The sequence below is a fragment of the Heptranchias perlo genome, chromosome 2, assembly GCF_035084215.1.
Source record: "Heptranchias perlo isolate sHepPer1 chromosome 2, sHepPer1.hap1, whole genome shotgun sequence".
Lineage (NCBI taxonomy): Eukaryota > Metazoa > Chordata > Chondrichthyes > Hexanchiformes > Hexanchidae > Heptranchias > Heptranchias perlo.
In genome coordinates, this window is record NC_090326.1 from 37,652,364 (window position 1) to 37,679,297 (window position 26,934).

Below are 26,934 nucleotides of genomic sequence, written 5' to 3' on the forward strand. Positions count from 1 at the left end.
GAAAGACAGATTATTATCTGAATGGTGACAGATTAGGAAAAGGGGAGGTGCAACGAGACCTGGGTGCCCTTGTACACCAGTCGCTGAAAGCAAGCATTCAAGTGCAGCAAGCAGTTAGGAAGGCGAATGGTATGTTGGCCTTCATTGCAAGAGGATTTGAGTACAGGAACAGGGATGTCTTACTCCAGTTGAACAGGGCCTTGGTGAGACCACATCTGGAGTATTGTGTGCAGTTTTGGTCTCCTTATCTGAGGAAGGATGTCCTTGCCATGGAGGGAGTGCAACGAAGGTTTACCAGACTGATTCCTGGGATGGCAGGACTGACTTATGTGGAGAGAGTGGGTCGACTAGGCCTATATTCAGTAGAGTTTAGAAGAATGAGAGGTGATCTCATCGCAACATATAAAATCCTAACAGGACTAGACAGACTAGATGCTTGGAGGATGTTCCCGATGGCTGGGGAGTCCAGAACCAGGGGTCACAGTCTCAGGATACGGGGTATGCCATTTAGAACCGAGATGAGGGAAAATTTCTTCACTCAGAGGATGGTGAACCTGTGGAATTCTCTACCACAGAAGGCAGTGGAGGCCAAGTCATTAGATGTATTCAAGAAGGAGATAGATATATTTCTTAATGCTAAAGGGATCAAGGGATATGGGGAAAAAGCAGGAACAGGGTACTGAGTTAGACGATCAGCCATGATCATTTTGAATGGCGGAGCAGGCCTAAAGGGCTGAATGGCCCACTCATGCTCCTATTTTCTATGGTTCTATGATTCTATGTTTTCGTACTGCGGCAGTCCAATATCCCCGACATGTTCAGACCTGGACCCAGCCTTAAGGGATGACTGCTAGGTGATGAAGGATACCCCCTTCAACCTGGCTAATGACACTTTTGAGGAACCCCACCAGTGAACACCAAGAACGCTACACTGCGAGCCATATGACAATCAGATGTGTCATTGAGCAAACCATCGGCGTGCTCAAGTTGCGCTTCAGGTGCCTGGACAGGTCTGGAGACACCCTTCAGTACTCACCAGTGAGGGTCTCTATGATATTTGTGGATTGCTGTGTTTTGCAGAACACAGCGCAGCAGCGAGGACTAGAGGTGCAGGAGGAACAAGCTGCTCAGCACTCCTCATCTGATAAGGTTTCCAATGGGGAGAAGGACGAGGAGGAGAAAGATGAAGATGGGCTCCCAACGCCAGACTAGCCGATCACATTGCTGCTCAAGATGCCAGGGATGCCCTAATAGCTCGAAAGTTCAGTTAGTCACTCACATTGGACAAAAGTAACTATCATATCCCCTCCCGGTTTCCTCCCCACTTAGGCAAAGCAGTCCTGTAACCAATCATCCACCTATTGCACATGTACCAATTGGTCTCGGTCAATTCATGTTGTTGCATTCATCACCAAGCAACTGATAAACCGAGTTGGTACTCGCCATGCAAGAATGGTGAACCTGGGAAAGTGGCGCAAGTTAATAAATTTTGTGTGCCTTAATAAATTAAATATAGTTAGAAAACATTTTCATAATCACCCATGTGCAAACCCCAGGTGAACTACGAAGCTCTTCTCTTTCTTTCCCTGGCACTCCTACCTGGTGCAATCCCTGCGGCTTCAGCAGAGGTAGAGATGGGCTGCTCTGATCCCTGCTCTGACTTTTGAAGTGCTCGTGGCCGATGACCTCTGGGTGTTGGAGCCCGTGAGGGCCCCGCCAAAGACTACTCCACCTGCACCTGTGCAGGGGCAGACTGGGCCAGCGGGAGAGGAGGCAGCATATCTGGTACTGGTTGAGAGGTGGGAGGGGGGCAACGGGTGAGACATGGAAATGCTTTGAGTGGAGTTCCCACTTCCAAGTCTGCCATCATCCCTCTCCTGGGACAGCGGCACATCACTCCTACCTCTCTGCGGGAGAGCAGCTTGGAGCAGATCAGTATAAGGCCACCGCTAATGTATCTGTCATCCTGTTTAAAGCGGCAGAAATGTTGGCGTCCATAGTTTGCATAGCCGTTGTCAGGGCCTGCAGAGACTGATTGGTGTGCCACAATTCAAGTTCCACAGAGGAGGCCACTCTCTCCATGGAAGACATCCTCACAATGGCCTGCGACATCAGTCCACAAATATTTGAAATAAAAACAGAAAATGATGGAAATACTGAGTAAGTCAGGCAGCATCTGTGGAGAAAGAAACAGTTAACGTTTCAGTTCGACGACCCTTCATCAGAACTGGAAGAAGTTGAAGATTAAACCATTTTTAAGCAAGTTCAGAGCTCGGGAAAGGGGGGAGGGGGGAGAACAAAAGGGAAGGTCTCCGATAGGGTGGAAGACAGGAGTGATTAAATGACAAAAGGGATGATGGTGCAAGACAAGGAGGGTGGTAATGGGACAAGTAAATAAACAAAAGATGGGTCTAGAGGAGCTGTAAATGGAAACAGCAGAACCACTTGCTGTCTGAAAAAATGGGAGCAGTGGTTATGATCAGAAGTTATTGAAATCAATGTTGAGTCCGGAAGGTTGTAAAGTGCCTAAACGAAAGATGAGGTGCTGTTCCTTGAGCTTCCATTGAGCTTCATTGGAACAGTGTAAGAGGCCGAGGACAGAGAGGTCAGAGAGGGAGTGGGACGAGGAATTAAAACGGCAATCGACCAACAGATCAGGGTCACGCTTGCAGACTGAGCGGAGGTGTTCAGCAAAGTGATCACCCAATCTACGTTTGGTCTCCTCGATGTAGAGGAGACCGCATCGTGAGCAGTGGATACAGTACACTAAATTGAAAGAAGTACAAGTAAACCGCTGTTTCACCTGGAAGGAGTATTTGGGGCCCTGGACGGTGAGAAGGGAAGAGGTGAAAGGGCAGGTGTTGCATCTCATGCGCTCACACGGGAAGGTGCCTTGGGGAGGCGAGCAGTTGTTGAGGGTGATGGAAGAGTGGACCAGGGTGTCGTGGAGGGAACAGTCCATAGAAACAAAGAAACAGAAAATAGGAGCTGGAGTTGGCCATTCGGCCCTTCGAGCCTGCTCCGCCATTCAATATGATCATGGCTGATCCTCTATCTCAATACCATATTCCCGCTCTCTCCCCATACCCCTTGATGCCTTTTGTGTCTAGAAATCTATCTAGCTCCTTCTTAAATATATTCAGTGACTTGGCCTCCACAGCCTTCTGTGGTAGAGAATTCCACAGGTTCACCACCCTCTGAGTGAAGAAATTTCTTCTCATCTCAGTCCTAAATGTCCTACCCTGTATCCTGAGACTGTGATCCCCTCATCCTGGACCCCCCAGCCAGGGGAAACATCCTCCCTGCATCCAGTCTGTCTAGCCCTGTCAGAATTTTATGTTTCAATGAGATCCCCTCTCATTCTTCTAAACTCGAGTGAATACAGGCCGAGTCGACCCAATCTCCCTCATATGACAGTCCTGCCATTCCAGAAATCAGTTTGGTGGACCTTCGCTGCACTCCCTCTATGGCAAGTATATCCTTTCTTAGCTAAGGAGACTAAAACTGCACACAATACTCGAGGTGTGGTCTCACCAAGGCCCTGTTTAACTGCAATAAGACATCCTTGCTCCTGTACTCAAATCCTCTTGCAATGAAGGCCAACATACCATTTGCCTTCCTAACTGCTTGCTGCACCTACATGTTTGCTTTCAGTGACTGGTGTACAAGGACACCCAGGTCCCTTTGTACATCAACATTCCCCAATCTATCACCATTTCAATAATACTCTGCCTTTCTGTTTTTCCTTCCGAAGTGGATAACTTCACATTTATCCACATTATACTGCATCTGCCATGTATTTGCTCACTCACTCAACTTGTCTAAATCGCCTTGAAGCCTCTTTGCATCCTCCTCACAACTCACGATCCCACCTAGTTTTGTGTCGTCAGCAAACTTGGAAATATTACATTTGGTTCCCTCATCCAAATCATTGATATATATTATAAATAGCTGGGGCCCAAGCACTGATCCCTGCAGTACCCCAATAGTCACTGCCTCCCACCCTGAAAAAGACTCATTTATTCCTACTCTCTGTTTCCTGTCTGTTAACCAATTTTCAATCCATGCCAGTATATTACCACCAATCCCGTGTTGTTTAATTTTGCTCACTAGCCTCTTATGTGGGACTTTATCAAATGCCTTCTGAAAATCCAAATAAACCACATCCACTGGTTCTCCCTTATCTATTCTACCAGTTACATCCTCAAAAAACTCCAGTAGGTTTGTCAAACATGATTTCCCTTTCATAAATCCATGTTGACTTTGTCTAATCCCGTTGATATTTTCTAAGTATCCTGTTATCACATCCTTTATAATAGACTCTAGCATTTTCCCTACTACTGATGTTAGGCTAACCGGTCTGTAGTTCCCTGTTTTCTCTCTCCCTTTTTTAAATAGTGGTTTTACATTTGCCACCATCCAATCTGCAGGAACTGTTCCATAATCTATAGAATTTTGGAAGATGATAACAATGCATCCCCTATTTCCATGGCTACCTCTTTTAGTACTCTGGGATGAGGATTATCAGGTCCTGGGGATTTATTGGCTTTCAGTCCCATTAATTTCTCCAGCACTTTTTTTACTAATACTAATTTCCTTTAATTCCTCTTTCTCACTAGTCCCTTGGTTCCCTAGCATTTCTGGGAAGTTATTTGTGTCCTCTTCCGTGAAGACAGAACCAAAGTATTTGTTTAATTGCTCTGCCATTTCCCTGTTTCCCATTATAAATTCTCCCGTTTCTGACTGTAAGGAACTACATTTGTCTTCACTAATCTTTTTATTTTTAAATACTTGAAGCTTTTACAGTCCACCTTTGTGTTCTTTGCAAGTTTACTCTCTCATACTCTATTTTCCCCCTCTTAATCAATCTCTTGGTCTTTTTTTGCTGAATTCTAAACTGCTCCCAATCCTCAGGCTTGCTACTTTTTCTGGCAACTTTATATGACTCCTATTTGGATCTAATACTATCCTTAATTTCTTTTGTTAGCCATGGTTGGGCCACATTTCCTTTTGTGTTTTTGCACCAGAAAGGAATGTATAATTGTTGCAATTCATGCATTCGTTCCTTAAATGTTAGCCATTGCCTTTCCATCATGCCTTTTAATGAAGCTTCCCAATCTATCACAGGCAACTCACTGCTCATACCTTCGTAGTTACTTTTGTTTAGATTTAGGACCCTAGTTTCGGATTGGACTATTTCACTTTCCATCTTAATGAAGAATTCTATCATGTTATGGTCACTCTACCCTCAAGGATTATTAATTAACCCCTACTCATTGCACAATACCCAATCTAGGATAGCCTGTTCCCTGGTTGGCTCCTCAACGTACTGGTCTAAAAAAACATTTCGTACACACTCCAGGAATTCATCCTCCACAGTATTATTGTTAATTTGGTTTGGCCAGTCTATATGCAGATTAAAGTCACCCATGATTACTGTAGTACCCTTGTTACATGCATCTCTAATTTCCTGTTTGATCCCATCCCCTACATTACCACTACTATTTGGAGGCCTATAAACAACTCCCACCAGTGTTTTCTGCCCCTTGGTGCTTCTTAACTCCACCCAGACTGATTCTACATCTTGATTTTCTGAGCCAATATCCTTTCTCACTATTGCTCTGATTTCATCCTTTACTAACAACGCCACCCCACCTCCTTTTCCTTTTTGCCTGTCCTTCCTAAATATTGAATACCCTTGGATATTCAGCTCCCAGCCTTGGTCACCCTGCAGCCGTGTTTCTGTAATTGCTATTATATCATATGCGTTTACATCCATTTGTGCTCTTAATCCGTCTACCTTGTTACGAATGCTTCGTGCATTCAGATACAGTGCCTTTAGATTTGTCTTTTTAACATTTTAGACACCTTAACATTTTTTTATACTATGGCCCTATTTGTCTTATTACCATTTTTTCTTACCCGGACCCTATTTGTTGTCTTTTGTTTGTACGCTGTGTCCCTTCCTGATAAAATCTGATTATCCTAACCCCAATCACTTTCCTGCACTGCTTCTTTGTCTTTTCTCTTTAGCATTCTAGATTTCTCTCAACTGAGACCCTCCCCCTCCCCCCCCCCCCCCCCCCCCCACCTTATTTAGTTTAAAGCCCTATCTACCTCCCTAGTTATTCGATTCGCTAGAACTCTGGTCCTAGCATGGTTCAGGTGTAGTCCGTCCCAACGGAACAGCTCTTTCCCCAGTACTGGTGCCAGTGTCCCATGAATCGAAACCCACTTCTCCCACACCAATCTTTGAGCCATGCATTCATCTGCCTGATCTTATTGACCCTATGCCAATTTGCTCGTGGCTCAGGTAATAATCCAGAGATTATTACCTTTGTCGTTCTACTTTTTAATTTAGCCCCTAGCTGCTCAAATTCTCTCAGCAGAACCTTTTTCTTACTCCTACCTACGTCGTTGGTACCTACATGGACCACAACAACTGGATCCTCCCCCTCCCACTCCAAGTTCTTCTCCAGCCCTGGCATTGGGTAGGCAACTTCAGGACTCATGCTCCTGGCTGCAGAGAACAGTGTCTATCCCCCTAACTAAACTGTCGCCTACTACAAGCAACTTCCTTTTCACTCCCCCCACTAGAACGGCTTCCTATACCAGGGTGCCATGGTCAGTTTGTTCGTCCTCCTCACAGTCACCGCACTTGTCCACAAGGGTTGCAAGAACCTCAAATCTATTGGACAAGCGCAGGGACTGAGGCTCCTGCAATACTACCTCCTGGATCTGCGTACCTGCCTCACTCGCAGTCACACCCTGCTGTCCCTGACTACGTGTCAATTCTAAAGTATTTAATCTAAGGGGCGTGGCTGCCTTCCTGGAGCAAAATGTCCAGGTAGCTTTCACCCTTCCTGATGTCTCGCAAGGTCCGCAGCTCGGACTCCAGCTCCTGAACTTGGAGCCGAAGTTCCTCGAGCTGCAGACACTTACTGCAGATGTCGTTGCCCTGAACAAAAATGTCCACAAGCTCCCACATATTTCAGCAGCAACACATCTTCTGATCTCCCATTATTTTATTTATTTAATTAATTAATTTAGTGTTAATCAAATTATTTACCTCATTTAATTAGATTAATTAAATTAAGTTTAGTTTTTAAAATTTAGCTATATGCTATATGTTAACTTAAAACTTAGCCCACAGTCACTACCAATCACTTAGCTGCCTCACCTGTGATGTCGCACAGTAGTTGTCTCTTGTTGCAGGTCTGCTGCTGCTTCTATCCCCACTCTCAGTCTTCTGCTGCTCAGGTCCGCCGCCGCTGTGTGGAAAAAGTTAGGAAAAGCAAGGCAAAGCAGCACCTCCTTCCCCCACTTGACCGAACTCCCACACTCACCAAACTCTCAAGCTGTTCGCTCTGTGCCTGCTGCACTCGATCCCTGCATAATACTGAAAGGGGAGGGGAGGCGAAGATGCGTTTGGTGGTTGCATCGCGCTGGAGGTGGCGGAAATGGCGGAGGATGATGCGTTGAATGTGGAGGCTGGTGGGGTGGAAAGTGGAAGGTCCTGGTGGGGGATGGAGCTGTAGAGGGATTGGACTCCTCCATCCTCTTTGAAATTATGGAGAGTGTGCCTGGCATGACTGCCAGTAGCTTGCACATTTGCTGCTGACCCTCTATCATTCTCCTTTTCATTGATGGCACTCCGGGTTCAGCATCTCTGTCCAGTTGAGCAGAGCTTGGAGAGGACTGCGCCCTCCGACATGGACTCTCCACATCTGTCCCTACCACCACTTTCTGCTCGTGCTCACTTGTGAACTGTGACTCACCGAGTGAGATTCCATCTAGCTGCCTAACTGGACCCACCGAAATGCTCGTATCTGTGCTAGTACTGGTGCACGTGACGTGTGACGATGCGCCCTCAGAAGGAATCAGCTCCTATGAGGAAACATTGTCCGCAAAGGCCACGGCTGTTGTACTTCATTTGATGGCCCTGGAGGAGAGAAGAGATGGATATGATTTAGTCACGGGAATGCAAACATTTTGAAATTCACATGATTAAGGTGATTTCATTCGGTGCTGAATTCAACTCAACATGATAGTCTTGTATGAGATGTTGGTCGGAGATATTTAATCCTGTCACCATGCAACAGTGAAGTCTGAGTCTCGCCACCTGCGACGTTCAGGGGCACTGAGATCCCGCTTATCTCCAGGGCCTCCTGCTCTGCATTTGTTAATTCCACAATCTGCGGTGGCCCGCCTCTGGTCCTTTCCCTCTCCCTTGTATTTTGGGCTCTTTACTCCTGCAAGGGGGCTTGACAGACCTATGAGTGTCTGTAAGGCATGTGTGCATCTGATGGTTGCAGTGCATTCGGTGAGGGTGACTATTAAGCAAATGCATCACGAGTATCACTGTCATGCATTTGAGGACATGTGTTGAGAATTTACAATCTATATTAATGACTTAGGTGAAGGGACCGAGTGTAGTGTATCCAAGTTTGCTGATGATACAAAGCTAGGTGGGAAAGTAAGCTGTGAGGAGGACACAGAGTCTGCAAAGGGATATAAACAGGTGAGTGGGCAAGAACGTGGCAGATGGAGTATAATGTGGGGAAATGTGAGGTTATTCACTTTAGTAGGAAGAATAGAAAAACAGAATATTTTTTAAATGGTGAGAAACTATTAACTGCCGGTGTTCAGAGAGACTTGGGTGTCCTGGTACAAGAAACACAAAAAGTTAGCGTGCAGGTACAGCAAGCAATTAGGAAGGCAAATGGCACGTTGGCCTTTATTGCAAGGGGGTTGGAGTGCAAGAGTAAGGAAATCTTACTACAATTGTACAGGGCTTTGGTGAGACCTCACTTGGAGTACAGTACAGTTTTGGTCTCCTTATCTAAGGAAGGATATACTTGCCTTAGAGGCGGTACATCGAAGGTTCACTAGATTAATTCCTGGGATGAGAGGGTTGTCCTATGAGGAGAGATTAAGTAGAATGGACCTATACTCTCTGGAGTTTAGAAGAATGAGAGGTGATCTCATTAAAACATATAAGATTATGAATAGGCTCGACAGGGTAGGCACTGAGAGGTTGTTTCCCCTGGCTGGGGAGTCTAGAACTAGGGGGCATAGTCGAGGGATAAGGGGTCGGCCATTTAAGACTGAGATGAGGTGGAATTTCTTCACTCAGGGTTGTGAATCTTTGGAATTCTCTACTCCAGAGGGCTGTGGATGCTGTGTCATTGAGTATATTCAAGACTGAGGTAGATAGATTTTTGGACTCTAGGGGAATGAAGGGATATGGGGATCAGGCAGGAAAGTGGAGTTGAGGTCGAAGATCAGCCATGATCTTATTGAATGGCGAAGCAGGCTCGAGGGACCGTATGGCCTACTCCCGCTCCTATTTCTCATGTTCTTATGTTCTTAATTGGGGGAGCTGACTGAGGTGGGATCACATTACATAAGGATTGGGGTGAGTGGCAGTGGTGGCTGGAGGAAGGGGGAGGTGAGGAAGAGCATTGAAACAGAACAGTGGGTGCTGCCGAAACTTAAGTGAGTGGAAGGAGTGATGTGATGGAGTACGCGTGACAAGACGGTATGAGACCTGATTAGGTCATTAAAACACTTCCTGCACTGGATCCACATCCTCATCACAACACTCCTGCTGCTCACCTCTTCAGCCACCTCCAGCCAAACCTTCTTTGTCATGGCAGCAGGTTTTTTCTTCCCATTACTGGGGAACAAGACCTCCTTCCTCGCCCTTACTGCACCTTAAGGGACGTCTAATTAAATCAGGCCCTTTCCTTCTTTGATTCCATTTCTACTTCTAATTCACAGATACAATTTACCCAACTCTTCAAAATTTCAGCTGGTCCTTTAAATAGTTGAGGTGAAATTGCGTCATGCGGGTGTGTATCATGCCTGCTCACGCGCATTGGAGTCGCGGAACCTGGAAGTAAAATTATAATCAGGCATTCTTGTTGAAATCAGACATTCCCACGCGTCACGTGGTCTTCCGTGTTTCGCGGCTGCAATCACCCCCCCCCCCCCCCAACCTTCAGATCTGCGTTAATATCGGGGCCAGTCTGCCCTTCCTTGCTCAATGTAATGACATAGTTTATTGATAGAAAATGGTGATGCAGCGAATGACTCGATGAACATAAAAATAGCTGCCTGATGCTGCATGTTATATGTTAATATCATTTTTAATTGTAGGACCTTTGAAGATGTCCATTTGTTTATCAGAACCTAAAGTGTGGAAGTCTTGTAATAGTATTTGTGTGTTAGCTATGCTAAACAATACTCATATGTAGGAGGAAACTGAGCTCAGATTGGCTGGTGAATCTCGCTGGTTTCAGTAACTTCATTTTGTATGATGCTGTAAACTTCTCATACACTGTGCATAATGCCTAGTAAGGCTACAAGACTGCTTTGGGGGGAAGTCTAATTAATTCCTTTATCTCGCTACTGTTTGAAACAGACTTACAATGAAAAGAACATACTGAAAACATGACTTATTATGCTAAGCAAATTAATTTTGTTAGTACTTAGAAGTTTTAAAGTTAATCTTACTTTGAGGTATTGGTTTTATTGGGGTTTTGGTGTTTTAACACAACACAATTTAAATATGTCATATATTTTCAATAAGTTCTCAATCTTTCTCATTCATTTTGGCCATTGCAATGTATTTCTTTATTATGAATAGTGGATCACCTGTGGCATTGCTCATGGTAATAAGGATGTGGTATTTTATAAGTACAGGAGTGTTACATCACGTAATGCACAATGTATTATTCTGCTAAAATTTGACTTGTGTCCTTTTAATTTCACAACATTTCATTGTTAAGTAAACGCAGCTTTAGGTCATTCAGGAGATTAATTGTTTGGTGAGGGAACTGTGCCAGTTGAAAAATGCTTTTAAGATTCTAGCTCCAGGTCAAAAGTATCCAGCATTAAATTACTTTTTTTTCTCTATTATTTAGCAAGTGTAACAAAGTGTGTATCTCTATCTATTGCTGTGCATGTGATGGCATTGAGCAAGTGCAATGGTGTTTAGTTCTGCTTACATGCACATTATCGGCACTGTACTTTGTCATTTTGCATAGCTGTTTTAAGACTCTAAATACATTAATAGTATGAAAGGTGGCAGTAGCAATGTGCATGCAAGACTGTACTGTTCATCAAATACAATTAAGTATCAAACTGTGCTGTAAGAATGCCCCTTGTTTGCTTGTAGTATTAATTATGGATAAGTTGCTTGCTAAAACAATACTGACAGCTATTGTATCATAGTTTTTGGAAAAAAAGGCACATAAAAAAAATTAAAGGTAGTTTGTTAATATTAGGGATCAGAAGGGTTTAGATACATTAGCTGTAAAATGTGGATGTTTGCAAAGTAACAAAATATAAGATGACCCAATAATGCTGGTGACTGTTTAAACCTCACTAGAGATGAGTGCATCTTTCCACCTTCATCTCCCTGGCACCTGTAGTGAACCACCAAAGAATGTAGGTGGAGACCATCCGTACACTGTGATGGATTTTTAAAAAATTCCCTGCTCCCACTTGCCTCAGTATGAGCCTCTAAAAATAAGATTTATGACATAGCAAACAAACATTCTTAAAAAAAAAATGCCAACTTATCCATAAATCTGACTCTAACAATCATTCCCTGCCTCCCCATGCCCTCTACCCAACAAGCAACATGACCCATCCTGCTGGGTTTCTAAACATCCTGGACTCAAGGCACACCCTCCCACTGGCAAGCAATCCGGCAAAACTTATATTAAATTTGTCCCAGGAGCCACTGCCGCTTTCTTTAGTAGAAGAATGCCATGGAACCAGCATGTGGCTATGCTCTTTTTTTTCCCCTCACTTTTACTCACCCTGCACAACAAGCATGCCTAAAGGTCAGTCTGCTAGAGTTTGTTCATCTGCCTCCTAACACTGGCATCAAGGCCTACGATTATCGGATGGCATAGAGTGGCCAGGTCTTCGCCAGTACTACAAAATAAGGTCAGGTAAACTTCAGAGCATTGGAACATAAAAACAGGAATCGGCCATTCAGCCCCACGAGCCTGTTTCACCATTCAATTAGATCATGGATAACCTGTACCTCAACTCCATTGACCCGCCATTGCTCCATCACCTAACAAAAATCTATCGATCTCAGTCTTAAATGTTTCAATCGACCCAGCATCCACGGCCTTTTGGAGAAGAGAGTTCCAGATTTCCATTACCCTTTGTGTGAAAAAATGCTTCCTGATTTCACTCTTAAATGGCCAGGCTCTAATTTTAAGATTATGCCCACTTCTGGATTCCCCCACCAGAGAAAATAGTTTATCTATCTACCCTATTGAATCCTTTTATTATTTTAAAAGCACGATTAGATCACCCCTCAATCTTCTATACTCAAGGGATTGCAAGTCATGTTTATGCAACCTGTCCTCAGAATTGTAATCCTTTAAGCCCTGGTATAATTCTGATGAATCTGTGCTGTACCCCCTCCAAGGCGAATCTATCCTTCCTGAGGTGCAGTGTTCAGAACTGAACACAGTATTCCAAATGGAGTCTGACCATAAGCATAACTTCCCCTTTATATTCCAGTTCCCTTGAGATAAAGGCCAACATTCCATTAGTCTTTTTGATTGCTTTTTGTACCTGCTTTTAGTGATTTGTGTACATGGACACCCAAAACTCTTTGCTCCTCCACAGTTTCTAGTTTCTCACAATTTAGAAAATACTCTGATTTGTCTTTCTTGGATCCAAAGAGGATGACCCCACACTTGTCTACATTGAACTCCATTTGCCACCGTTTTGGCCACTCATTTAATCTGTCAGTGGCCCTTTACAACATCCTGCTCCCATCTGTACTACTTAATGTGCCTCCTAACTTAGTGTCATTGCAAACTTGAATGTTCCTTCATCCCAGTCATTGGTAAATATAGTGAAAAGCTGAGACCCCAGTACGGATCACTGGGGAACACCATTTGTCACATCCTGCCAATCTGAGTACTTACCCTTTATCCCCACTCTCTGTCTCCTACTTCCATTGCATACACTTTCGTTTTTGCGAATAATCTCTTGCGCAATGCTTTCTGGAAGTCAATATAGATAACATCCATAGACACACCATATTTGGAGTTGTCTTGATGGCTGCAGCAGATGTGATGTAATTTTGCATTTTTTAAAAACTTCTTTCTGTTCTGCTTGGGTCATTGTTATGATTTACAAGGTCACAACTAATATCTGTTTTCAACAACTTTATGAAAATGGAAGGATTGTAACACTAAGTCATATTTACTTAGCAACTAGTTAGTGATATTAGCGAATGAATACTTAAAGACATTCCTTTGTCTATTATTTTAGCGGCGATGTTAATATATGCACTAAAGCAGCAGACAGTGGAATGTCATACAAAATTGCCAGTCAACAGCAGTCTACTGTGGCTTCATTTTAAATGACAGTGCAGTGATTAAGTATTGCACAAATATGTTTTCTTTTGCCACAAGATGTTAGTGGTTATATTTTTAGTTTTAACCTAATGATGGATGCTAATTTCAAGTTTTGTCAAGTGACTACCTTATCCTTTCTCGGTCACTTTCTCAGGCACTCCTTTGAATCTAGGCTTGCTCCTGTCAAGTTGTGCACTAGTATCAGGGTCAGAACTCCCATTTTATTTCTCCCAACATGCGCTCCATTTCCTCTATGATGATGAGGATGAAAATAAATTTGGCTGCTGGTGCAAGTCTTGAATGTTTCCTGATGCCTTGGTATCATTCCTCCTGAAGGATGGTGCAAAGTGACATCAATCCTGGTAACACCTTTGAAATCTATTGTTTTACTGTTCCTGCAATCTGTTCAGTTTAACGTATTTGTGTGGTTGGTATTCTACAAACTCTTCAGATTATCCATGTTAAACACAGAACTGGAGAACCTCAGCAATATTTCTTACTAAGAACTGCACAGATAAAATTACTGTTTTTATCTTCACAAAGTTGGCAGGTGTGGTTTCTCTTTAGATACTCATTGGGAGAGGAAAACCTGTTTTTTATTCGTTCATGGGATCTGGGCGTTGCAGGCAAGGCCAGCATTTATTGCCCATCCCTAATTGCCCTTGAGAAAGTGGTGGTGAGCTGCTGCCTTGAACCGCTGCAGTCCGTGTGGTGAAGATTCTCCCACAGTGCTTTTAGATAGGGAGTTCCAGGATTTTGACCCAGCAACGACGAAGGAACGGCGATATATTTCCATATCGGGTCAGTGTGTGACCTGGAGGGGAACGTGCAGGTGGTGTTGTTTCCATGTGCCTGCTGCCCTTGTCCTTCCAGGTGGTAGAGGTCGCGGGTTTGGGAGGTGCTGTCAAAGTCGCCTTGGTGAGTTGCTGCAGTGCATCCTGTGGATGGTACACACTGCAGCCACGGTGCGCCGATGGTGAAGGGAGTGAATGTTTAGAGTGGTGGATGGGGTGCCAATCAAGCGGGCTGTTTTATCCTGGATGGTGTTGAGCTTCTTGACTGTTGTTGGAGTTGCACTCATCCAGGCAAGTGGAGAGTATTCCATCACATTCCTGACTTGTGCCTTGTAGATGGTGGAAAGGCTTTGGGGAGTCAAGAGGTGAGTCACTTGCTGCAGAATACCCAGCCTCTGACCTGCTCTTGTAGCCACAGTATTTATATGGTTGCTCCAATTAAGTTTCTGGTCAATGGTGACTCCTCAGGATATTGATGGGGGATTCGGTGATGTTAATGCCGCTGAATGTCAAGGGGAAATGGTTAGACTCTCTCTTGTTGGAGATGGTCGTTGTCTGGCATGAATGTTACTTGCCACTTATCAGCCCAAGCCTGGAGGTTGTCCAGGTCTTACTGCATGTGGGCTTGGACTGCTTGATTATCTGAGGGGTTGCGAAGGCAACTGAACACTGTGCAATCATCAGCGAATATCCCCATTTCTGACCTTATGATGAAGGAAGGTCATTGATGAAGTAGCTGAAGATGGTTGGGCCTAGGACACTGCCCTGAGGAACTCCTGCAGCAATGTCCTGGGGCTGAGATGATTGGCTGCCAACAACCACTACCATCTTCCTTTGTACTAGGTATGACTCCAGCCACTGGAGAATTTTCCCCCTGATTCCCATTGACTTCAATTTTACTAGGGCTCCTTGGTGCCACACTTGGTCAAATGCTGCTTTGATGTCAAGGGCAGTTACTCTCACCTCACCTCTGATGCACCTGGCACCCTAAGAACATAAGAAATAGGAGCAGGAGTAGGCGATACGGCCCCTCGAGCCTGCTCCGCCATTCAATAAGATCATGGCTGATCTTCGACCTCTATTCCACTTTCCCGCTTGATCCCCATATCCTTTGATTCCCTTGGAGTCCAAAAATCTATCGATCTCATTCTTGAATATACTCAACAACTGAGAATTCCAAAGCTTCACAACCCTCTGAGTGAAGAAATTCCTCCTCATCTCAGTCCTAAATGTCCAACCCCTTATCCTGAGACTATGTCCCCTAGTTCTAGACTTTCCAGATAGATGAAACAACCTCTCGGCATCTACCGTGTCAAGCCCTCTCAGAATCTTATGTTTCAATGAGATCACCTCTCATTCTTCTAAACTCTAGAGAGCATAGGCCCATTCTACACAACTTCTCATAGGACAACCCCCTCAGCCCAGGAATCAATCTAGTGAATCTTCGTTGCACCACCTCTAAGGCAAGTATATCCTTCCTTAGGCAAGGAGAAATAGTGTAAGCTCTGCTTTTGACCTGAGTCCAGTAAGGAGCCTGTCTAGAATGCAGCTACTATTTTCTTCTAAATAAACCTTATTGAGATATGGGGAAGCAACTTTGATGGAGTTAACTGTCAGAAACTATGCTACAAGATTCCTAAACAATGCAGTAATTTGGTCAGTTGATGGGTGTAAAATTGGTTGGTTTTTGTTGCATAAAAGTAATTAAAAATAATAAAGCTTGTAATGGATAGGTGGACCTCCTAACTTGGGATTACTAACTTGATTTGGAGGTCTCATGAATCTTCCTTTTTGTCAGAATCCAGAGTAAATGTGGACCCTATTCCAGTGTTGTCCAATAGAAATTGATGATTAGCCATTGGCATTGATGTAGCGACACCGTTTTACCCACATGCACTAATTTTTGCAGAAATTGCCTTACACATAAACATGTGAAGTACATTTACCTGTATTATTTACTTGGCAAACATCTACCACTAGTAGTTTGGAAGTTTGCATATTTTTATTAAGTTTTTAACAAGCAGTTATGATTAGTACTTTGATTTCATTAGAATGATTGCTGAGCATGTTGACTCTCCATCCAGAACACTCATTGAATGTTGCTTGTCCTTTGCCACGTCCTGCCCTGTTGGAGCTGCTCATTATTGGTTGGGCTTGCTTTCTTCTACTTTCTCTCTCCGCACAATGTTGCTGCTGTTTCCATGGTGCTGACGTCCATTTTAGCAGATAACTAATAAACAGTAACCAAGGAAGTAAAGCGCACATAATTAGCAAAAAGTACTCACTCGCTGTGCTTTTAATCTTACCATTTTACCAACAAAGACACAAAGGCCTACATTTTAACCCAGAAGAACAAGTGGGTTGGGGGCGAGGGGGCTGTAAAAATCTAAAATTCGACCCCAACCCGCCTCACCCCGCCCATTTCTGGTTTTAATGGAGACGGGATGAGGGGTGGGCAACCAGCCCGCTCTCAGGAGGTGGATTGGTCACTGAAAGCTTTCAAAGAGTCTGCGGGCTTCCATTTTTCAGCTTTTTCATTTTTAACCCCTGGGGGCCGGGATTCCTGTACTTCCGGGTTTCCCATCAGGAATCCTCCCCCCACCCCCGCCGTCTTCCCGGCTCGGTGTTAAAATGTAGGCCAAAAAGTTTGAAGTACACACGCGTATGCCATGCGAATATGAGTATTGAGATCACTTGCCCAACAATGGTGTCTATTACTCATTTTTCATTTACTGATCAAAAATGCGATTGGCCACATGTGGCTAGTGACTAACGTATTGGACAACACTGCCCTAATCCTACTGCAGTAAATTTTCTACCCCATTGTGCAGTAACATGCAGGGAGGCCATGCACAGCAGCTCAAGCTGTGAGGAGACGGAGGACGAGGGGCCGCAGGGCACTAAGCAGGAGGCTGTATCCAATGAGGGCCTTCCGGGACAAATTCTCTTACCTCAACATGACATGCGCCTCCTCGTCCTCCCTCTCCTTGCAGCTTGACCTGCTGTGTGTGGCCTCTCTGCATGCTCCCAGTCGTGCTCAATGCCCAGTGGGAGCCCAGCAGACCACCCATGGTTGCCAGGAATGTTGTTCAACCACGGTTGTAACTTTCCGAACCGTAAGGCAGTACCTGTCAAACCACTTTTAAATGTACTCTAGGAACTCTCAGTAAGTTTTCAACAGCCAGAAGCAATAATCCAGCAACTAACCTGTAAATCCTGCATGGTCCCTTTAAATAGCACTGGTGGGGGGGTCCTCCAAGCACTCAACCACACACACCTGAATGTGTCTTAAAGACAGCGGAGGATTGCATCCGATGCCTGAGGTTCACTAAGGAAGCCTTGACTGAGATCTGTCAACTGGTGCGGCCACAACTGCAACCTCAGAGCAGGGCAAGGACAGTATTACCTGTGGCTGTGAAAGTCACCGTGGCACTGAATTTCTATGGCTGAGGATCGTTTCAGGCCTCTGTTGGTGAAATGTGCAATATCTTGCGTTACATAGTGCACTGCTGCATTAGGGAGGTTACAGATGCACTGTACCAGATGAGGAACAGGTTCATCACCTTCCCTCTTGACAGAGACAATCAGAATGAGCGAGCACATGTGTTCGCTCACATTGTTGGCTTCCCCGCGGTGCATGGTGCCATTGACTGCATGCACATTGCCTAGCGTGCCCCGCATATCAACTGAGCCGTCTTCGTCAACCGAAAGGGCTTCCACTCCTTGAACGTGCAGCTGGTGCGCAACCACACACATCGAATCATGGAAGGCGATGCCCGCTACCCTGGGAGTAGTCATGACACTTTTGTCATACGGCAGTCCAACGTGCCAGCTGTCTTTCATCCGGCTCGGCACGTCAAAGCTTGGCTACTGGGCGACAAGGGCTCTCCCCTCACGCCATGGCTCATGACTCCAGTCAGGAACCCACCCACATGTGCACAGCAGGCCTATAATGAGACCCACGCTGCCACACGCAACATCATAGAGCACAGCATAGGCCTCCTCAAACAACGCTTCTGCTGCCTGGACCAGTCTGAAGGAGTCCAGCAGTACTCGTCTGAACGGGTGGGCAGATTTGTGGTGGTATCCTGTATGCTGCACAACCTCGTCACCAATAATCGGAGAAGACCCCGATCCAGAGGAGGAGAAGTAGTAGGAGGAGCCGGAAGAGGAAGTGGGGGAAGATGCAAGGGTGCAACAGGGCCTACACACCTTGTCTGCAAGGACTCTGCGTGCTCGCCTGATCCGTGCCTGCTATCAATAATACCAACTTTATCCCCCCAACTCACCAACAGTCCTACACTCCCCACCTTTCTGCTCCCACAAGACAATCAAATCGCCCTCCATCTGATTACACATTGTTTTCTCCCTCAGCTCATCGCACAAATAAAAACCACCACCAAATGCAAATTCACAGTTACATTTATCAATGAATAAATGAAATTATGGAAACAGAACAGAACTATTCACCCTTATTCATTCCCTTAGTGCCTGTCACTCGTGTGCCTTTACCTATCCTAGTGCTCCTATGAGGTGCTTCCCCAATGGCTGGAGCATGGGTGGTGGGAGGCTGCTGGCCTTCAATGGAGGAGCGTGCAGATGGCCTTGAAGGACGACTTTGAGCAGCTCTGGGCTGGGAGGGCCCAGCTTCAGACTGCACCATCTCAGCATGGGCTGCAGCAGTGCGGCCTGGCTGGCTCATAGGCAACAACAAGGGCATTGGCGGAGTGACGGTGGGGGGAGCAAGAATGCTGTCGTCCTGAGCGAGGACAGCAGGACCGACTGCCATGGTGCCACTGCCACTCTCCCAGAGCGGCGCCTCAGCAATCCTGGTGATCAGCTGGAGAATGGATTGCTGTGACGCCCTGAAAGCCCCGTTCCACAGTGGTCTCCAGAGCCACGATAGCAGCAGTCTGAGCTTCCATTGCAGCAGTCTGATCAGCAACCATAGCTTGCAGACCTTTGATGACATTGGTTTGTGCTGCAATGGAAGCAGCGACATCGTTCATCAAATGCTCCATCATGGTGGGTTCGACAGGTGTGCTGATGGAGGTGACCACCCGTTCCATGTTGGAAAGGATGGGCTCCAAGCTCTGCGCAAAGCCCTGTGCCAAGTTGGAGCTGGACTCCTCCATGCCCCTTGTCATTGTGTGCAGGCTTTCTGGCAGGCTTTCCAGTGCCCCAAGCATTTGATGGTGTACGCCCATCAGCCATCTTCTGTAGCCTGGCCCATCGAAGTCCTCATCTGACTCTTCTGCAGCAGAACTAGTGAGTGAACTCTCCCTCCGGTGAGCTGGCACCTTTGGTATCTGTTTCCCCCCCACCGCCCCGACTCCTGCGCACTTGTGCCCGGTGTCTCACCACATGCAGATCCCTCCTCTAATCTAGCCTCTAAATGACGCGCAGTCTCTGAGCTGATGGATGTGAGCGCAGATCGAGTGACGGTTTGGCTTCAGTGTCTCCCTTCTCCTCTTCCGCCTCCTCAGACAGTACCGCCATGTGTTCTTGGGTATCTGCAATTACAAAGGGAAACAGGTTGAGTTGTTGAGCAAGGAGAGGAGCAAGTAAGACATCATCTGCAGCACGTGAGTCAGAAAAGACTATAGGAGGAGGGAGATGTGGGAAACGAGAAGAAGTATTAGATATGCAGAGACCCCCTTCGTCGGGACCTCCAGCCCGCTGTTGTCATGGCTGCAGCAATAGCCCGCCCAATGATCCGAAGCACAGTCTCCTGTAGGGGGGTGAGGACGTGTAAGCGTCCCCATCCACCCTCAGGTCCCTCCTGCTACAGGCTGTTAAGCACCACCTTCTCCCGCAAGACAGAGGACAGTGTGTCAGTGAGTATCCTGCAAGGTGTGTGGGTGATGTGCCTGTTGTGGTCGAATAGCTGCCAGTGTATGTGACCTGTGATTGGTGGTTGTGTGACCTGCAAGTGTGGTACTATGTGCGGGTGAGATGCAGCATGCCGAGTGCAGCATTGCGTATGGATGGGCAGTGTTTATTGGTGGGTGGGTGATGGGGAGTGTGATCCATGGACCAGTGGTGCAGTTGGTTGGATGTGCCACTTGACACTTGCATTCACTCACCTTGACCACTCCTATCAAATCATTGAACTTCTTTCGGCACTGCACTCTGGTGCGCGGTGCAATGTTCCTGGCATTCACTTCCTGCGCCACAGTCTGCCAATGCCTACGGAGCTGCAGTCTCGGAGGTTTCCTGCTACCCTGTGGGTACATGTTGGCCCTCCTTTCGTCCAACCCTTCCACCAGGGCCTCCAGTGCATCATCCAAGAAGCGTGAGGCCCACTCTTGCGCTGATCCTGCCATCCTTGCAGCCATCTTTCCCTCCTCCTAGTGGACTGTGCATGTCCCATTTAAAATGTGCACCTGCACCTTTAAGAGGTGCAGGCTGCCGATGACGTGTGCTGTGCACGCCCCATTTCCGACTTCCTCATTCTCCGCGCAGCCTCTCAGCAGCGCTGGCTGCACGGAGATACCATGATAAGTAGCAGGCAGTTTGAAATTCACATGCTGCCTGTGTAGGGGCCATCGGACGCGGGGTATCAGCGGCCCAAAAATGGACCCTATCGAATTTTTTTCCTCCCTTGGAACTTCCATCCTTGTTACATTTGACTTGTCCTTTCTTTGCTTAATTGAGGTGTTGTCAGTTGATAGTATTCCCATTTTATAATATTCTTTGAAATGAAATATTCATCAACAATCTAGAAAATTCTACTTGAAAACTTTGGCTCCACATTTAAGAGTTGTAGCAGAATCTAGGGTAGTTGAAATCCTGTAACTGCTGTTTTTCTGTTAATTTTGTGCCATTCTATCATGGTTGCAGTGCTGTGGAGGATGTTGTTGTCTTCAATAGAATGGCCAAAGGAGACATTTCAGGAGCAATTACATCATTCAGTATCAGAACACTGGTTGAAAAATCAAACTGCTTTGCAACTTTAAAATCATCAATTATATCTCAAGTGAGTAAAGGTGCAATTTTAATTTCAGTATTTTGTTCTGCATATAAAATTCCCCTTACCTTCGTTCTTGGTGCTTGCATATTGGTCAAGGCCTCAAATAAATTAAGCAGACAATTCTTTCTCTCCAAGTTTAGAGTCCCAAGCCAACAAGCTTGTTGATATTACACAAGTGCTGATCTGCATTCTGCCCAGGAAGGGTATTGCTATCAGGCAGTGAAAATAGTAATTCAGACAATATAAATATCTTCTTTCAGTTGTTGTTTCTGATGCATTTCTTTTCTGCTCTTGTGTTGCCAGTCTATTGTGTCTCTATCATTGTAGTTTACTTTCCAACTTAACTGCTTTCCTGTAATGTCTGAGGCGAATTATTCTTGTAGATTAATCATAAAACTGATGCTGGTTGTCTCAAAATTTTACCCCTTGCTGCTTTTGTGTTTGTAAGGTAACCCACTGAGGTAGAAACATTCTCTGGAAATGCAATTCAACTAAAATTATTCTTAATGCACTAAAAATCAGCTGTCAGTCCCTTTTATCTGATATTTTGAAATTATGTTTGTAGCTCTGCTCTCTAATCGCTCTGACTACGGTAAAACTGTTTTTATATCATCCTAGTGCCATCAGTTCCCACTGGGAAGCCTTGTGTAACCATCAGCATCAAAAGAAAACTTGCCAGATTCGCCAAGGTGCGTGGCCAGAAACATCTGTTTTCTACTGAGGTTTTCTGACTGCTGCCAGTCCTTGGAGCTCAATAGGTTTTCCAGTAAAACCACTAAGTCACGGATTCAGCATGTGCTTCTGCGTCCTGATGTCGTTGCTGCTGGACGAATCGCAAAAAGCTTTGTAATAATGTCCTCGCGGGGGTGGTTGCTAGTGCTGTTGGGGAAGGTTTAAACTAGAGTGGCAGGGGGATGGGAACCTGAGCGGGGAGTCAGAAGGGAATAAAGTTGAGAGCAGCAAGAAAGGGGAAGGCCCAGGGGAAATCTACAATACAAATAGTACAAACAGTTGTTCAAGAACAAGTGAAAGGGAAAAGCGTAGAGCAGCGGAAAGAAAGTGTACTTTAGGCACGACAGATAAAATAAAAAATAGAAGGCGTAAGGCAATTAACCCAGCATCAAAGCTGTGGCAGGGGGTTGGGAACCTGAGCAGGGAGACGGAGGAAAGTATGTCCGGAAGGGACAGAAGGTATTGAGTAAAAGGTAAAGTGTTAAAAAAGGAAAAAGCAGGAACTAAGTGTCACAAAACATATTTGAAAGTTCTTTATCTGAATGCACGTAGCATTCATAACAAAATGGACGAGTTAACGGCACAAATAACTACGTATGGGTATGATCTTGTGGCCATTACAGAAACATGGCTGCAGGGTGACAACGACTGGGAATTAAATATGCCAGGGTATTTAACAATCAGGAAGGACAGGCAGGAAGGAAGGGGAGGTGGGGTGGCTATGTTAATAAAGGAAGGAATCACTGTAATACAGAAAAATGATATTGGGACAAAGGATCAGGATAATGAAACAGTTTGGGTAGAGATGAGGAATAATAAGGGGAAAAAAACACTAGTGGGCGTAGTATATAGTCCTCCTAATAGTTGCAACTCTGCTGGAAGAAGTATTAATCAGGAAATAGTCGGGGCATGTAATAAGGGAACAGCTATAATTATGGGGGATTTTAACTATCATATTAACTGGACAAATCAAATTGGGCAGGGCAGCCTTGAGGAAGAGTTTATTGAGTGTATTAGGGATGGATTTCTTGAGCAGTATGTAACTGATCCTACAAGGGGGCAAGCAACCTTGGACCTGGTCCTGTGTAATGAGCCAGGATTAATTAATAATGTCCTAGTTAAGGATCCCCCTGGAATGAGTGACCATAACATGGTTACATTCCATATCCAATTAGAGGGTGAGAAGGTTGGTTCTCAAACAAGCGTACTGAGCTTGAATAAAGGAGACTATGATGGTATGAGAGCGGAATTGATTAAAGTGGACTGGGAAAATAGATTAAAGGGTAAGACAGTACAAGAGCAGTGGTGTTCATTTAAGGAGTTATTTTACAACTTTCAAAAAATATATATTCCACTGAGGAAAAAAGGGTGTAAAAGAAATGACAGCCATCCGTGGCTAAGAAATTAAGGATAGTATCCGACTAAAAACAAGGACGTATAAGGTAGCCAAACTTAGTGGGAGGATAGAAGATTGGGAAGTCTTCAAAACACAGCAAAAAGTAACTAAGGGATTGATTAAGAAAGGGAAGATAGATTATTAACATCGAACGGGAGGAGGTATTGGCGGTTTTAGCAGGCCTAAAAATGGATAAATCCCCAGGCCCGGACGAAATGTATCCCAGGCTACTGTGTGAGGCAAAGGAGGAGATTGCGGGGGCTCTGACACATATATTCAGAACCTCTCTGGCCACAGGGGATGTGCCAGAGGACTGGAGAACCGCTAATGTAGTACCATTATTCAAGAAGGGGAGTAGGGAAAAACCGGGGAACTACAGGCCAGTGAGCCTAACATCAGTGGTAGGAAAATTATTGGAAAAAATTCTGAAGGACAAAATTAGTCTCCACTTGGAGAAGCAAGGATTAATCAGGGATAGTCAACATGGCTTTGTCAAGGGAAGATCATGTCTGACTAATTTGATTGAATTTTTTGAGGGGGTGACTAGGCGTGTGGATGAGGGTAACGCAGTGGATGTGGTATACATGGATTTCAGTAAGGCCTTCGATAAAGTCCCCCACAGGAGACTGGTCAAGAAAGTACGAGCCCATGGAATCCAGGGTGCCTTGGCACTTTGGATACAAAACTGGCTTAGTGGCAGAAGGCAGAGGGTGATGGTCGAAGGCTGTTTTTGTGACTGGAAGTCTGTGGCCAGTGGGGTACCACAGGGATCGGTGCTGGGTCCCCTGCTGTTTGTGGTCTACATTAACGACTTGGATATGAATGTAAAAGGTATGATCAGTAAGTTCGCGGATGATACAAAAATTGGTAGGGTGGTAAATAGCGAGGAGGATAGCCTCAGTCTGCAGGACGATATAGATGGGTTGGCCAGATGGGCGGAACAGTGGCAAATGGAATTTAACCCGGAAAAGTGCGAGGTGATGCACTTTGGAGGGACTAACAAGGCAAGGGAATACACAATGAATGGGAGGACCCTAGGCAAGACAGAGGGTCAGAGGGATCTTGGTGTGCAAGTTCACAGATCCCTGAAGGCGGCGGAACAGGTAGATAAGGTGGTAAAGAAGGCATATGGGATACTTGCCTTTATTAGCCGAGGCATAGAATATAAGAGCAAGGAGGTTATGATGGAGCTGTATAAAACACTGGTTAGGCCACAGCTGGAGTACTGTGTGCAGTTCTGGTCGCCACACTACAGGAAGGATGTGATCGCTTTGGAGAGGGTGCAGAGGAGATTCACCAGGATGTTACCAGGGCTGGAGCGCTTCAGCTATGATGAGAGACTGGGAAGATTGGGTTTGTTTTCCTTGGAGCAGAGGAGGCTGAGGGGGGACATGATTGAGGTGTACAAAATTATGAGGGGCACAGATAGGATGGATACTAAGGAGCTTTTTCCCTTCGTTGAGGGTTCTATAACAAGGGGGCATAGATTCAAGGTAAAAGGTGGGAGGATTAGAGGGGATTTGAGAAAGAACTTTTTCACCCAGAGGGTGGTTGGAGTCTGGAACTCACTGCCTGAAAGGGTTGTGGAGGCAGGAACCCTCACAACATTCAAGAAGCATTTGGATGAGCACTTGAAATGCCATAGCATACAAGGCGACGGACCAAATGCTGGAATATGGGATTAGATTAGACAGGGCTTGATGGCCGGCGCGGACACGATGGGCCGAAGGGCCTCTATCCGTGCTGTATAACTCTATGACTCTATTATGAAAATAAATTAGCAAAAAATATAAAAACAGATAGCAAGAGTTTCTATAGTTATATAAAAAGAAAAAGGGTGGCTAAGGCAAACGTAGGTCCCTTAGAGGATGAGACCGGGAAATTAATGGTGGGAAACATGGAGATGGCAAAAATGCCGAACAAATATTTTGTTTCAGTCTTTACGGTAGAGGACACTAAGAATATCCCAACGCTGGACAAACAGGGGGCTCTTGGGGGGGAGGAGCTAAATACGATTAAAATCACTAAGGAATTGGTACTCAGTAAATTAATGGGACTCAAGGCGGATAAATCCCCTGGACCTGATGGCTTACATCCTAGGGTCTTGAGGGAAGTGGCAGTAGGGATTGTGGATGCTTTGGTAATAATTTTCCAAACTTCTCTGGACTCGGCAAAGGTCCCGGCAGATTGGAAAACTGCTAATGTAACACCCTTATTTACAAAGGGTAGTAGGCAGAAGGCTGGAAATTATAGACCAGTTAGCCTAACATCAGTGGTGGGTAAAATTTTGGAGTCTATTATTAAGGAGACAGTAGTGGAACATTTGGATAAACATAATTTAATAGGACAAAGTCAGCATGGCTTTATGAAGGCGAAGTCATGTCTGACAAATTTGCTTGAGTTCTTTGAGGACATAACGTGCAGGGTGGATAAAGGGGAACCAGTGGACGTAGTGTATTTAGACTTCCAGAAGGCATTCGACAAGGTGCCACATAAAAGATTATTGCTCAAGATAAAGAATCACTGGATTGGGGGTAATATTCTGGCATGGGTGGAGGATTGGTTATCTAACAGGAAGCAGAGTGTTGGGATAAACGGTTCACTCTCTGACTGGCAACCAGTAGCCAGTGGTGTTCCGCAGGGGTCGGTGCTGGGTCCCCAACTCTTTACAATCTATATTAACGATTTGGAGGAGGGGACCGAGTGTAACATATCAAAGTTTGCAGATGATACAAAGATAGGAGGGAAAGTAGAGAGTGAGGAGGACATAAAAAACCTACAAGGGGATATAGACAGGCTGGGTGAGTGGGCGGAGATTTGGCAGATGCAATACAATATTGGAAAATGTGAGGTTATGCACTTTGGCAGGAAAAATCAGAGAGCAAGTTATTATCTTAATGGTGAGAAACTGGAAAGTACTGCAATACAAAGGGATCTGGGGGTCCTTGTGCAAGAAAATCAAAAAGTTAGTATGCAGGTGCAGCAGGTGATCAAGAAGGCCAATAGAATGTTGGCTTTTATTGCTCGGGGGATAGAATATAAAAACAGGGAGGTATTGCTGCAGTTATATAAGGTATTGGTGAGACCGCACCTGGAATACTGCATACAGTTTTGGTGTCCATACTTAAGAAAAGACATACTTACTCTCGAGGCAGTACAAAGAAGGTTCACTCGGTTAATCCCGGGGATGAGGGGGCGGACATATGAGGAGAGGTTGAGTAGATTGGGACTCCACTCATTGGAGTTCAGAAGAATGAGAGGCGATCTTATTGAAACATATGATTGTGAAGGGGCTTGATCGGGTGGATGCGGTAAGGATGTTCCCAAGGATGGGTGAAACTAGAACTAGGGGGCATAATCTTAGAATAAGGGGCTGCTCTTTCAAAACTGAGATGAGGAGAAACTTCTTCACTCAGAGGGTAGTAGGTCTGTGGAATTTGCTGCCCCAGGAAGCTGTGGAAGCTACATCATTAAATAAATTTAAAACAGAAATAGACCGTTTCCTAGAAGTAAAGGGAATTAGGGGTTACGGGGAGCGGGCAGGAAATTGGACATGAATTTAGATTTGAGGTTAGGATCAGATCAGCCATGATCTTATTGAATGGCGGAGCAGGCTCAAGGGGCCGATTGGCCTACTCC

At 45.3% G+C, this 26,934-nt stretch overlaps 1 protein-coding gene and 1 long non-coding RNA gene across 3 annotated transcripts in view; one reads left to right on the plus strand and one right to left on the minus strand.

Moving 5' to 3' along the window:
* LOC137337421 (phosphatase and actin regulator 1-like) overlaps positions 1-26,934 on the plus strand; it is a 413,191-nt gene that overhangs the window by 15,813 nt on the left and 370,444 nt on the right. The window lies entirely within an intron of this gene.
* On the minus strand, positions 16,178-21,558 carry LOC137333345 (uncharacterized). Its single transcript, XR_010965868.1, has 2 exons — positions 21,233-21,558; positions 16,178-16,424 (listed from the first exon to the last, which is right to left on the minus strand). It is a non-coding gene; the product is annotated as an uncharacterized lncRNA (long non-coding RNA).